General features: G+C 37.0%; 1 protein-coding gene across 1 annotated transcript in view; it reads right to left on the reverse strand.

Moving 5' to 3' along the window:
* The window catches only part of trio (trio Rho guanine nucleotide exchange factor), a 1,056,141-nt gene that overhangs the window by 44,155 nt on the left and 999,585 nt on the right, over positions 1 to 12,401 (reverse strand). The gene's annotated exons all lie outside the window — the stretch shown is intronic.

Below are 12,401 nucleotides of genomic sequence, written 5' to 3' on the forward strand. Positions count from 1 at the left end.
ATCACTATCAACAATAACATAGTAATGAGACTTTTCTTATTCCTTACCTCTTCTCTCCATGTGAATTTGTGCACATTTTTATGTTGGAACATTATATTAGTATTAACCAGTCCATGTCCTGGGCAGAAATCCAACAGATATTTGCCATTATTATTAGCTTTGCTCTTTTCTGTGAATTTTTCCAAAATATTTTTGTATGTCTGACAATCATTTCCTACTCTGCTATTTAGATCCCCAACAAGAACCAACATTTCCTTTTTCATTGTGTCAGTTGCTTTCTCTAAAAAATTCTTCCACTTTTACCTTAGTAGAACCTTCTGTGGGACCATAGGCACAAATAAGTCTCATTGTCCAGTTCCCCATTCTGATATTTGCCCTCATCACTCAATATATATATATATATGTGTCTGTGTCAAGGCCAGTAGGGTGGTTGGGCCAATAAAGAATACAATTCAGTCAGCTGAGTCACAAAGTAGATACCTATTATTTTGTAGGTATCTACAGTTCGCACTGTTTGAAAGCAAGAATCAGACATTAAGTCAGAATCCCCAGTCAGTTCTCCACATTACATAAAATTCTATGTAGAGTCTGCTCTCTGTTATATAGTTCCGACTCTTTAGCGACACCAGAATTCCTCATATCCTATTTAAATTCACCTTCCCCACTTAATTCCTTCTAGTTTTTTTGAAAACTTGCTTCCTTTTTTCTTTCCACTAAAAATATAGTGTATCCCTAATCTATTTAGTGTATAGAGAATTCCATGTTTGTGTGGCTTCAATTACTATGACAAAACTTGCTCTTCTGCTGAAGTTAGACATGAAGAATCTGGACTGTCATAACCCACAAGCAACTAAGGAAATGCCTAGAAGAGGCAAAATTGCATTTCAACCATAAAAGCACCTATTTTTTGCTTTTAGTTTTACAGATTTTTTTTTTAATTTAGAGGTAGCAGAAGAGTGCTTGCTTGCAAGAGGCATATACACTAACAAAGATCCTGTAAAGAACAACCATTTCTGTAAACATAGTTGGGACTGGCTGACTCTGCATAAATACTGATCACCATATCAAAAGGCAGGAAATGGAACTTCTTAAACTGCAGCTCCTTTAAATTTACAAGATTATTCGTGAAATCTTGTGTAAACGTTATTCTCCAGCCAAATCCAAATGAGTTTGACTCTTCTCACATTATAACCTGTAAGATATATATTAAAAAAAAAAAAAAGTCTTTTAAACGTTATTTTTTCTTTAAAAATTTATATATATGTATATTCTTTCTCTCTCTCAGATCTCCTCATGTCTGAGGACTCATGACCTTCCTGATGATGCTTCATCATTTCTTTCTCCCCTGTGCTTCTCTTATGGCTTCTTCTAGTTTAAGTCTGGTGATTCTTGATATTTGGTCAATCCATCTGTTGGGGGTTTTTTCTTTTTCTACACAGTTTACCCTGGATGATTATTTTTTCCAGGCAGTTGCCTTCCCTTCTGCATATGTGTCCAAAATATTGCACAATTCTCTTGTCAAGTATGTTTGACAGTCTTGTGTGGATATTCTTCTTCTAGGATACTTTTGTTTGTTCATATTTCTGTCCAAAAGACACTCTTAACATTGTTCTCCTGCACCAGAGCTCAAATGCCTCGATTCTTCTTCCGTCATATTTTGTCATTGTCCAAGACTCAGAAGCATAGAGAAAGATGGAAAAAACTAAGGAGGTTTCTACAAGCTTAATTTTCATTTTTTTTGGAGATGTGCCTGTCTTTCCAGATCTAAGTTAAATCAATCACCAGTTAGAGCTTTCTTAGCTAGTGCTATTCTTCTTCATATTAGACTCATCGAGGGAGTCTAATGACTCCCTTGATGAGTCTAATGACTCCCTGGAGTTGCCCGTAATAATAATAATATCTCTTTTTTACATCTATCTTTTTTGTTATTATCACTTCAAGATAGTTGAAATTGTAGACAATTTCAATTCCTTTTATGTCTATCTATTCTGCATTATATAAAATCATTATTTTGGTTTTATCTTAATTTATTCATAAATCATGGCTTAAGCTTTCCCATTCTAATTGATTTAGGATGGATTTTAATTCCTGTTCATTTGTGGCTATTATCACTGTGCCATCTGCGTATCGTAGGTTAGTGATTGTTCAGCCACCTATTTTAATGCCTCCATTCCACTTTTCTAGAGATCTTTTCATTACAGTTTCGCTGTAGAGGTTGAACAGTAATAGTGAGTATGCATCCTTGTCAAGATCCTTTTTCAAACTGGAATGCAGGGAACATCGAATTTTCAATTCTTACTGTTGCTTGATTTCCTTGATATAAGGAAATCAAGCATGATATCCCATAAAACATCCCACCTCATACAGTCAAAGGCCTTGGAGTAACCTACAAAGCAAAGATAAAGGCTTAAGTTGAATTCCCTTGCTTTTTGATTATTTGTCTGATGTTAGATATATGATCACTAGTTCCTCAACATTTTCTGAATCCTGCTTGTTCTTCTGGGTATTTTTTTTAGGAAGGGGAGGGTATTGTTTTCCTCTTTTTCCAGGGTGAACTTGATTCTAGGGAGTTGGTTGTTTAAGTGTGTTAAGAAGGAGTGGAGTGTATCTGAGCCATGTGGTCAAATAGCGAACACATCATCAACGTAGCGAAGCCAAACAGTGGGTTTTTGTAAGGCTGAGTTTAAGGCTTTTTCTTCAAAAGTCTTCATAATGAAGTTGGCCAGAGTGGGGAAAGTGGCGAACCCATGGTTGTCCCCTTTATCTGTTTGTAGAATTTTTCCTGCCAAACGAAATAGCCTGAGTTCATTGTGAACTGAAATAGGGCTGAGATATCGGGAGGAAATTTAGCTTGGATTAGCTCTAAGGTATCTTTGAGGGGGACATTTGTGAATAAGGAGGAGACATCAAAACTGACCATTATGTTGGAGTGTAAGGTTTTCTATACTGGCTTTGAAGTGGGCTGAGTTTTTCATGTGTGATAGTGTGTTGCCAGTATAGTGTGAGAGCGCTTTGGCTAAATATTTAGCTAGTTTGTAAGTGGGGGAATCAATGCCATCCACTATGGGAGCCCATATATACGGGGGGGTCTAGACATATGGCTTTAGTCTGTTAGTAATCTCCACAGGCCAAGAAGTGACCTTCTTAAGGAGCCTATGGAGTTTTCTAATTTGTGAGTTGGTGGGATAGTATTCAATGGGGAGGTAAGTAGCTCGATCTAATAGTAAAGCCTTAAGCTTACCTGTGTAGTCAGTATGATTGAGTACCACAGTGGCGTTCCCTTTATCCGCTTTGGTGATAACTATTTCTTTGTTTTTTTTTCATTTCCTGTAGAGACTTGTATTCACTAATGGATATGTTGGTTTTTGGTGGTTTTGCTTTTGTGAGAACACTAGCTACATCCAATCTAATATCGTTGGCGATGTGGTTTGGAAGGTGGTGAATCCCGCGTTCAATCTGGATCATTAATTCTTCGGCCAGTAATTTCCTAGGAGCAATGGCGAAGTTTTGACTAAGTAACAGAGCGTTGAGTGCTTCAAGCTTCAAGATAACTGAAGAAAGGTTAACTACAGTGTTGGTTTGAACGTCAAGTTCTTTTTTAATTTATCAAACTTGTTGATATGGCGATTCCGTATTCTTTCGAATTCTTTATTTGCCGTAGTGCACGAGACGTCATATAGAATTGACCAAAGTTCGCACCCGTACAGCCACTCTGGGTTTGCAGACCATGCTCTGGATACTCGCCACAGAATAAGGTGGAAGAAAGCCACAGTAATACATTGCAGCAAGTTCAAATATGAAAGACTATTCATGGAATCAGCCTCAGCCCTTAGGAACATGCCAAACTTCAACAAATTTGGATGCATGAGACTGCCTCAAATTTGGGAAACATACATCAGAAGAACTTCAGCCAAAGCCAAGAATACCTAATATAGCCCACAGGGAGGCACCATCAGGACTTTAGGAAAACAGTAGCTTTCTCGCTTCATTTCTCATTTGCTGTTATGTAGTACTTGCATGCATGTGTCTTTATCTTAAGTTCCCATGAAGATGGCAATGTGACGTTGCAGTAATATTTTAAAGTATATGTTAAAGTTGTAGATTGGGATAATGGTGAAACTAGTCCAATCATTTGACCATCTTCACCATGTAGGTGCATAAACTTGTATCAGCGTGTGTGTACACACACACATATCATCATCATCATCGTCATCATCAAATTCCTGCCAGGTACCTTCAAAGGATGTATGATTAAAATGTAGTAAATTTGATTGCACAGGATATGGTATTAAATGAAAAATATACTTACTAATTTCCTATCTAAAATTTTCCTCCAAAACCAATAAACAGGGTATTGGTATTCTGTCAGACTACACAAACATCCAAGCCCAACTGGAATTCGAGCTTATTTGTGGCAGATCAAATACACTTTCACAGTTATAATTGACATTATAACTGTGCTATCATTAGCAACATTTCTGATTAAGATGTGATAACCGATTTGTAGGTCCGCTACTTGGAAGATAAAACTATCTTTGCATCAAGCATATAACCATCATATAAAACATCAAGCATATAACATCAAGAATATAACCATCAAATTCTTAAATATCTGATCCAGACTCACCTTCTGGGAATGGATATCACAGATCAGTTGAATGAATACCTCCACGCTGAATTCTCTGAACACTTCATGCCTCGTCAACATCAACCTACGTCTCATTCTACAATGACTTTGTCAAATAGGAAGCAGAGGAAGAGGGCCTATGAAGCTATGCAGGCCCTCTATAAAAAGAATAGAGGGCAATGTGCCAAAACCATCCTTGACGGTGCTCCCCCCTCCTCACCTCTAGCAGACTTACATGATGATTTTGTCAAATTCTTGAGTACAGTCTTTTCTGCTCCACCTCCACACTTCCCTGATTATGATGACCAACCTACGATATGGAGGTCCATTCCTGCACTTCAAATATACCAGCCTGCCTCCATCCAGGAGATTAAAGCAGCTCTTCCATCTAATTTCTCTGCCTCCAGACCTGATGGATTTCCTGCGTCTAGGCTTCGGAAGGTGCCGTTGAAGATTCTTCAAAGTCTTGAAGTGGACATTCTCCTTTCCAGTAAAGTAATACCACCATACTTACATGCTTCAAGAACTATCTTCATTCCGAAGAAAGAAACTTCAAGCTGTGCATCAGACTTTAGACCTATTACCATCATTCCTGTGTTACTTAGACTCTATCATAAAATATTCGTTAAACGACTTCAGCAACATATACAGCACAATTATAGACAGAGAGCTTTTGTCCCTTCGGACAGCTGTGCTGAGAATATATATCTTCTTCTTTTACTTCATTTAAAACTTCATTCACATTTAACATAATCCACCATGTTATGAGCAAGATTTGTAAATATTATTTGTTGTTAGTCTCTTGCTTGTAATATAATATTCATATAATTACTTTGAGTTTATATATTACTGTTTAATTATATAATTTTGAGATATGTATTAGTAATGAAAAAACTCTGTGTTAAAATGTCATTCAATTTATTTTATTTATTCCTGTGTTAATATTATAAGAAGCTGTGCTAATACATTATAAGAATTGTGATATATCTTTTATTTCTGTGTGTAAGCGTGATTTTATGTAATTCTTCTGATTAGTTTTGACTGGCTGTTGCCAAGGAAATGGAGTTAATTTTAGATAGCGCGTGCGTGGAGTGTGAGTTACGGTATTCGAAGGGAGAAGGAGTGGATATAAACCGAACTGGATTTTGGCAGGAAGAATGAATGATTTTATTTGGAAAACGAAAGTAAAGAGAGAGAAGCATTCAGGACAGCAAGGAGTTAAGTAATGGGTGGCAATAAGGGGATTTGAAAATGCCATAAATAGATTAAGAAAGGAATGGGAAATTATTAGGCAATTCGGAATATTTCCACGGAATTTTAAAATTACGATGAATTCCACTTGTTTTGAGGAAGAATAGTGCAAAGCTGAATTTAATGCATAGAAGAAAATAAGGAATAAGTAGATTACCTAAAACAAGTGTGTCAAGACTTGTGAAACTCTATGTTTAATATTTCAGTTATTATAGTGAAGATTTATTATTAGTTATTACAGTTATTATTAGAAAAGCTTGGTGAAGAACAAGCTGGATTCAGGCCAAATAGAGGCTGTCAGGATCAGATCTTCACTTTACGACAAATAGTCGAGAAAGCATGGGAATATAACGAAGATCTGTATTTAAGTTTTGTCGATTTGGAAAAGGCATATGACAAGGTGCCAAGAGAGAAGCTATTCAATACGCTACAGTTATATGGTGTCAATGGGACATTATATCAAGCAATACTTAGTCTTTATTTGAGTTGTAAGTCGGCAGTTAGAATTGAAGGAAGTACAGGAAGATGGTTTAATGTTAAATCTGGTGTGAGACAAGGATGTACATTATCCCCTCTGTTATTCATTATCTATATGGATCACATTATGAAGGAAAATGGTATTAAACATGATATCAAAATTGGAGATGTTAATGTCAGCTCTTTGCTTTATGCGGATGATGTTATACTACTAAATAAATCCGCTACAAGTCTGCAAGATTCTCTGACTAAATTGAATAGCTGTTGTAATAGATATGGTATGAAGGTCAGCAATAAAAAGACAAAGACAATGAAAATAGGCAGAATCATTGAAAATGTCAACTGTGTTGTGAATGGAGAACCTGTGGAACAAGTAAAACATTTCAGCTACTTAGGCACGATTTTTACTGAAGATGGTAAATTAAATATAGAAATAGATAACAGAATCAGCAAAGCTGGTATGGTGGGAAGTCAATTGAATAAATTCATATGGAATAAGAGAGAAATTAGTTGGAACACTAAATTAGCTGTATACAAGACAGTGTTCAAACCAGTTTTAACTTATGGATCCGAGAGCTGGGTCAGAAGTAAAAAACTTGACCAAAGACTAGAGACCGCAGATATGAGAGTCCTGAGAAAGATTAGAGGCGTGAACAGATGGCATCAACAGCAATATCATATTAAAAATGAGGATATTAGGAAAGAACTTGACATTGTCAGCATCCAGGAATGCGTTAGCAAAGCTAATCTCAGGTGGTATGGTCACTTAAATAGAATGGGAGAGGAAAGATTAGCAAAACAAGTGTTCTCTGCCAAGTTGGCAGGAAAACAACCCAGAGGAAGACCAAGATATAGGTGGATTGATACGGTACAAAGTGCCTTAGAGGATAGAAATATAAGATCTGATAATGTTGGAGTCTTGACAAGTAACAGACTGATTTGGAGGAAAATTGTAGATAGGAAGTTAGTAATGATGTAATTTTTTCATGTAGTACTGTCATATCCTGTACACCCCTTGGGGGTACATGGCAGGAATTTGATGATGATGATAGTGAAGATTTCTTTTGAATAGTGTTACTTCAAAGTAATAGTTAACTACAGTTTTAAGTGTGCCTATAGTAAATCCAGTATGTAAAAGATGTAATCCAGTAAGAGCAGTCCTTTTTATATTTCAGTGTGAAGAAATAAGAGTTAGCTCTGCCTGATATACCTTAACATTAACTGTGGCGTTCTACTAAAAATAGCCGAAGTATGGAGCTTTAAAGTGTTTCCCCCCTTTGAAATGATAACTGCCTCATTATTAAATTAAGCGTTTGTTGACTAAGAGAGAATTAGAAATTTCTACCTTAAGAATAATTACTGTAAAATTCTGGAACATTGAACTATGTGAACCATTCTCAATTTTTTGGAAGAATATAGAATTGACAGCTGAATGTTTAATGCCTAATGTTTTATGTTTGTTATGAGTATTTAAACTAAGTTGATGTATAAAAGAATTGAATTATCTCATTGAATAGAGACAAGTTGTGATAATAGTATTTAAGCGTTGAAGAATAAGATCTGAAAATTTAACTTTAATCCAAACCGAGTGGCCACTAGTGTCGCAGAGATATTCTGAATATTGTTCAATTAGATTATCTTACTTAGAAAATTATGCTTAAATGTACATGTTCTATAACCCTGTATTAAATGTTTATTAATTTGAATTCATTTGTTGTTTGCCTGATCCTTCTTCATTGCACCGCTCATAAAATTTATTCGAACCTTGCGGAAGCCTTAAAAGATAATATTAACCTCGACCTGTATAAAGTGAGAATGCAAAAGTTAGTTGATGATTGATTCCTCTGTATTATATAGACTAATCTGAATATAGGATGGCGCAGTATAATATAAATTTCCTATTTACATTAAAGGGATATTAAATCCCACATTGTTTTAAAACCGAATAAGAAACTCAAAGATTGGAATCAGAGAGTTTCCTTATATTCAGATCAGTATCAATCAGCATCTAACAAAAATAAAAATGGAATTTAAAGAAATCAGAATAGATCCAACTAACCAACATAAATGGATCAATTAGCAAGATGGACGACATAACATTATCACTACAGGGTCCCGTGCAACTTCTATTCCCGAGTTCAGGGTGTTCGCCAGGGTGATCCTCTATCTTCCCTTTTCTTTATTCTCTTCCTAGCCATATAGGCTGCTCTCTAGGCATTTCTTCCTTTAATGCTATGGCCTTTGTGGACGATCTTATACTCGTAGCCTCTACTAAGATAGGCTTGTAGGAACTCCTTGACTGGGCAGTTGACTTCTTCTTTATTCGAGGCCTTTCTATTAATGTAGAGAAGTCCTGCTCTTTAGCTCTTGTCCCCTCTGGTCGTGACAAGAAGCTTAAGGTCGAGACTATAGAGTTTTCCCTGCACGGGAGATCGTTGCATGCTTTGACCATCCTGGAAAAGTGGAGATACCTCGGTATCATGTTCACCCCAAAGGGAAGGTTTCCTGTCTCTTCTATCCTAGAAGCTGGGATCACTTCTTTGAGGAAAGCTCCTCTCAAGCCCCAGCAAAGACTGTTTCTCCTTTCCTACTATATCCTACCTCGCTTTTACCACAAGTTGGTGCTTGGTAGGACATATATCTCAGTACTGTCCCGAATGGACAGGGCTATCCGTTCAGCCGTGAGATCATGGCTCCGACTGCTGCCTGACACTCCTACTGCATATTTTCATGTGAGGGTGAAGGATGGCGGGGTTGGGGTTCCACCACTTAGATGGCTGATCCAATGCCTGCGGCTGTCAAGAATCGTGCAGTTAGAACTATCTTCTTCCCCCATCTGCAGAGAGGCTTTCTATAGCCATTAATACAAGAAGACTTTAGGTGGGCTAAAGGCTGGTACCATTATCAAGGAACTTTAATCGAGTCAGCACCCGCAGAACACAAGAGATGGGCATCTCTGTTGCACTGTTCTGTAGATGGTGCTCCTTTAAAAGAGTCAGTCATATCTGGTGTCTCTCCAGCATGATTGGGTAAGGGATGGCACCAGACTCCTCCCTGGGTTCAAGTATATTGACCTTATCAGGACGAGGATCAATGCCCTGCCTACTCGAGCCTGCATAGCTCGATGGGGTAGTGACGACTCCAACTGTAGGGCTGGCTGCCACTACAGTGAGACATTGTCTCATATAGCCCAGTGTTGCTTCCGCACCCATGGGGTCTGCATGAGGAGGCATGATGCCGTGGTCTCCATTCTGAACAACCGCTTTAAGAACAAAGGTTGGGAGATTGTGGTGGAACCAGATTATAGGACCTCCACAGGTTTGCATAAGCCAGACTTAGTGATTAAAAGAGATGGTGATGTTTGGGTAGTTGATGCCCAGTTGGTGGGAATAGGGCACACACTAGCCTATAGCCATAATAATAAAGTAAATTATTATAAAAATAACCCAGATCTAGTTAGTAAGATACGGGAGGGACATGGGGCAACTCCGAGGTTTACCAGCGCCAACATCTCTTTACATGGCGTATGGAGTGCAGATAGTTATAAGGACTTAAAACAGCTTGGGCTTACGGAAAAGGATATAAAAGTTCTTTCCTTGAGGGCTCTACAGGGCACACTGGTGGCATGGCGTTGCCACCAGAGAATGCTACAATGATAATTCGAACAGGCATATGGTAAAACACTTGTAAAGGCTTAGGCCTATATCAAGTCTGGATGTGATGTAAGGGTAGTACTGCCCATAACCAGCACAAAGATTAATAATAATAATAAAAAAAAAAAATATATATATATATATATATATATATATATATAACTACTGGTGCACCACAAGGATCAATGCTTGGTCCACTGTTATTCAATATGTACATTAATGATACTGGTAAGGATTTGACAAGCAACATACAGCTATTTGCTGATGATGCAAAGATAGGTAGGGTAATCAGGAATGCTGCTGATATGTACAGGTGCAGAATGATTTGAATAGGCTAGAATTGTGGGCATGCGAAAATGGGTGTTAGTTCAATGTCAGTAATGTCAATCACTTTGGCGTGATTAGATTTCCAATGTCGTATTATATTGGAGGGATTAGGCTGATAAGGATGAAGAAACTGATGAGGCTAGGGATCTTGGAGTGTTAATAGCTAGGAAGTTGAAGTTCAGGGGCCATGTGGTAAAGATTGCAAATACAACCCAAAAGATAATTACAATGCTGAAATGAACGTTCCCACATAAAGATAAGGATGTTATTTTGCCTCTTTACAAGGCCTCACTTGTACTATTGTGCACAGGTTGATATTAATGTATATTAAATGTGTGTGTGTGTATATACACACACACACACACGTGCGCGCGCACGTACGCTGATACAAGTTTATGCGCCTACATCAAATGCAGAAGATGAAGTAAGTGAGAAATTCTACGAATACCTAAATAAAACTATGGATACAATACCAAGAAAGGATATTCAAGTAGTTCTAGGAGAATTCAGTGCCAAGGTGGGATTCGATGCACATGATGATTTCCATTGTGATTCTGATATATTGGAGAGAGTATGAAAGAGGGTGTTAGAAATGATATCAAGATTGTGGAAATACTGATTATAAAGACAGATCGAGAATTTGTAGACTGCAGACAGGAGAAAGAGGGGAGATATGATTGAGACTCACAAACTTCTGAAAGGGTCATACATGATTTCAGTTGACGAAATTTTTCAATTTATGGAGGGTGGGGAAAGGATGAGAGGGTATCCTTGGAAGCTGAGAATGAAGGCTGCTAAGGGGGGGGGGGGGCCTGAGGGCTACATATTTCTCTCTGAGGGTGGTGCGTGTGATTGGAATGGATTGCTATTGGATGTTGTGAGTGCAAGTAGTGTGAATGAATTCAAGAATAAGTATGATAGCTGGTGGTAGTATGTGGCCTCCCTCGATGAGTCTCTGACTCCCTGGAGATCTCTCTTAATAATAATAATATCACATTCCAAACCACCTATACAATGCTCTATTGAACATATACCATAATAATGAAATAGCAATAAAGCAAATGATATCATATCATATCTACTCGGAAACCAATAAATAGAGGAGTCTGTCAGGTGTCCTTTATCACCCATATTATTTAACATATATATGGAAAATATTATCAAAAACGGAGAGAAGTAAATACATGTGGCTTCCAAATTAATTGACATACAAAAACAGACACATTACTCTTTGCTGATGATTAGATCATTTGTGGAAGACTGAAGACGAACTACAGAAAGCAATCTATAACTTAAATAATATTAAACAACAATATGGCCTAGAAAGGTCAACAGAGAAAATTAAAGTCATGGCTTTGTATGGAAATAACCCTGTCAGAAGTAAACTAGTAATAAAGAATTGAACAAGTTAATAATTTTAAATAATTGGCTGTAAATTGTCTTACATAAATGAAATAGATATTGATTTTAAGATTATAAACTTTATAAAAATCACTGGAGTAATTAACAGAACATTTAAACCTAACTACACACAGAAACACACACAAGACTTAGAGTCTACAAAACAATAGGCAAACCTACACTATTATATGGCAGAGAGATATGGACCTTCAGAGAAAGAGATATACAGAGAATTCAGACAGCAGAAATGAAATTCCTTAGAAAGAAATAGTGAAATAACTAAAAATCTTGAAATTAATTCCATAACAGACTCAATGATTAAATATAGGAAAAACTGGCTAGACCATATTAGGAAGAATGCAGAGAGAAAGATTACCAAAAAAAGATCTTAACATATAAGCCTAGAGGTACAAGGAATAGGAGATGACCAAGAAGAAGATGGACTGAGTCCAGAACAGGCCACTTGGCCTAGAACCTGGATAGGAAAATGAAAAAGAATTATCTAAATGATTCTGAATACTTTAAAGTTCTTTATGGGAGACTTTAAAGTCTCCAAAAGCACATGAAATTTATCTCAACTTTGATGTTCCTTTGTTACTGTGTTTGCTCTGAAGATGCTGGCAGGAAATGTTAACAGTAAACTTTTGAGATTAAAAAAAAAAAAA

This window comes from Typopeltis vanoorti, chromosome 2, assembly GCF_054136105.1.
Source record: "Typopeltis vanoorti isolate ZY-2024b chromosome 2, IOZ_Tvanoo_1.0, whole genome shotgun sequence".
Lineage (NCBI taxonomy): Eukaryota > Metazoa > Arthropoda > Arachnida > Uropygi > Thelyphonidae > Typopeltis > Typopeltis vanoorti.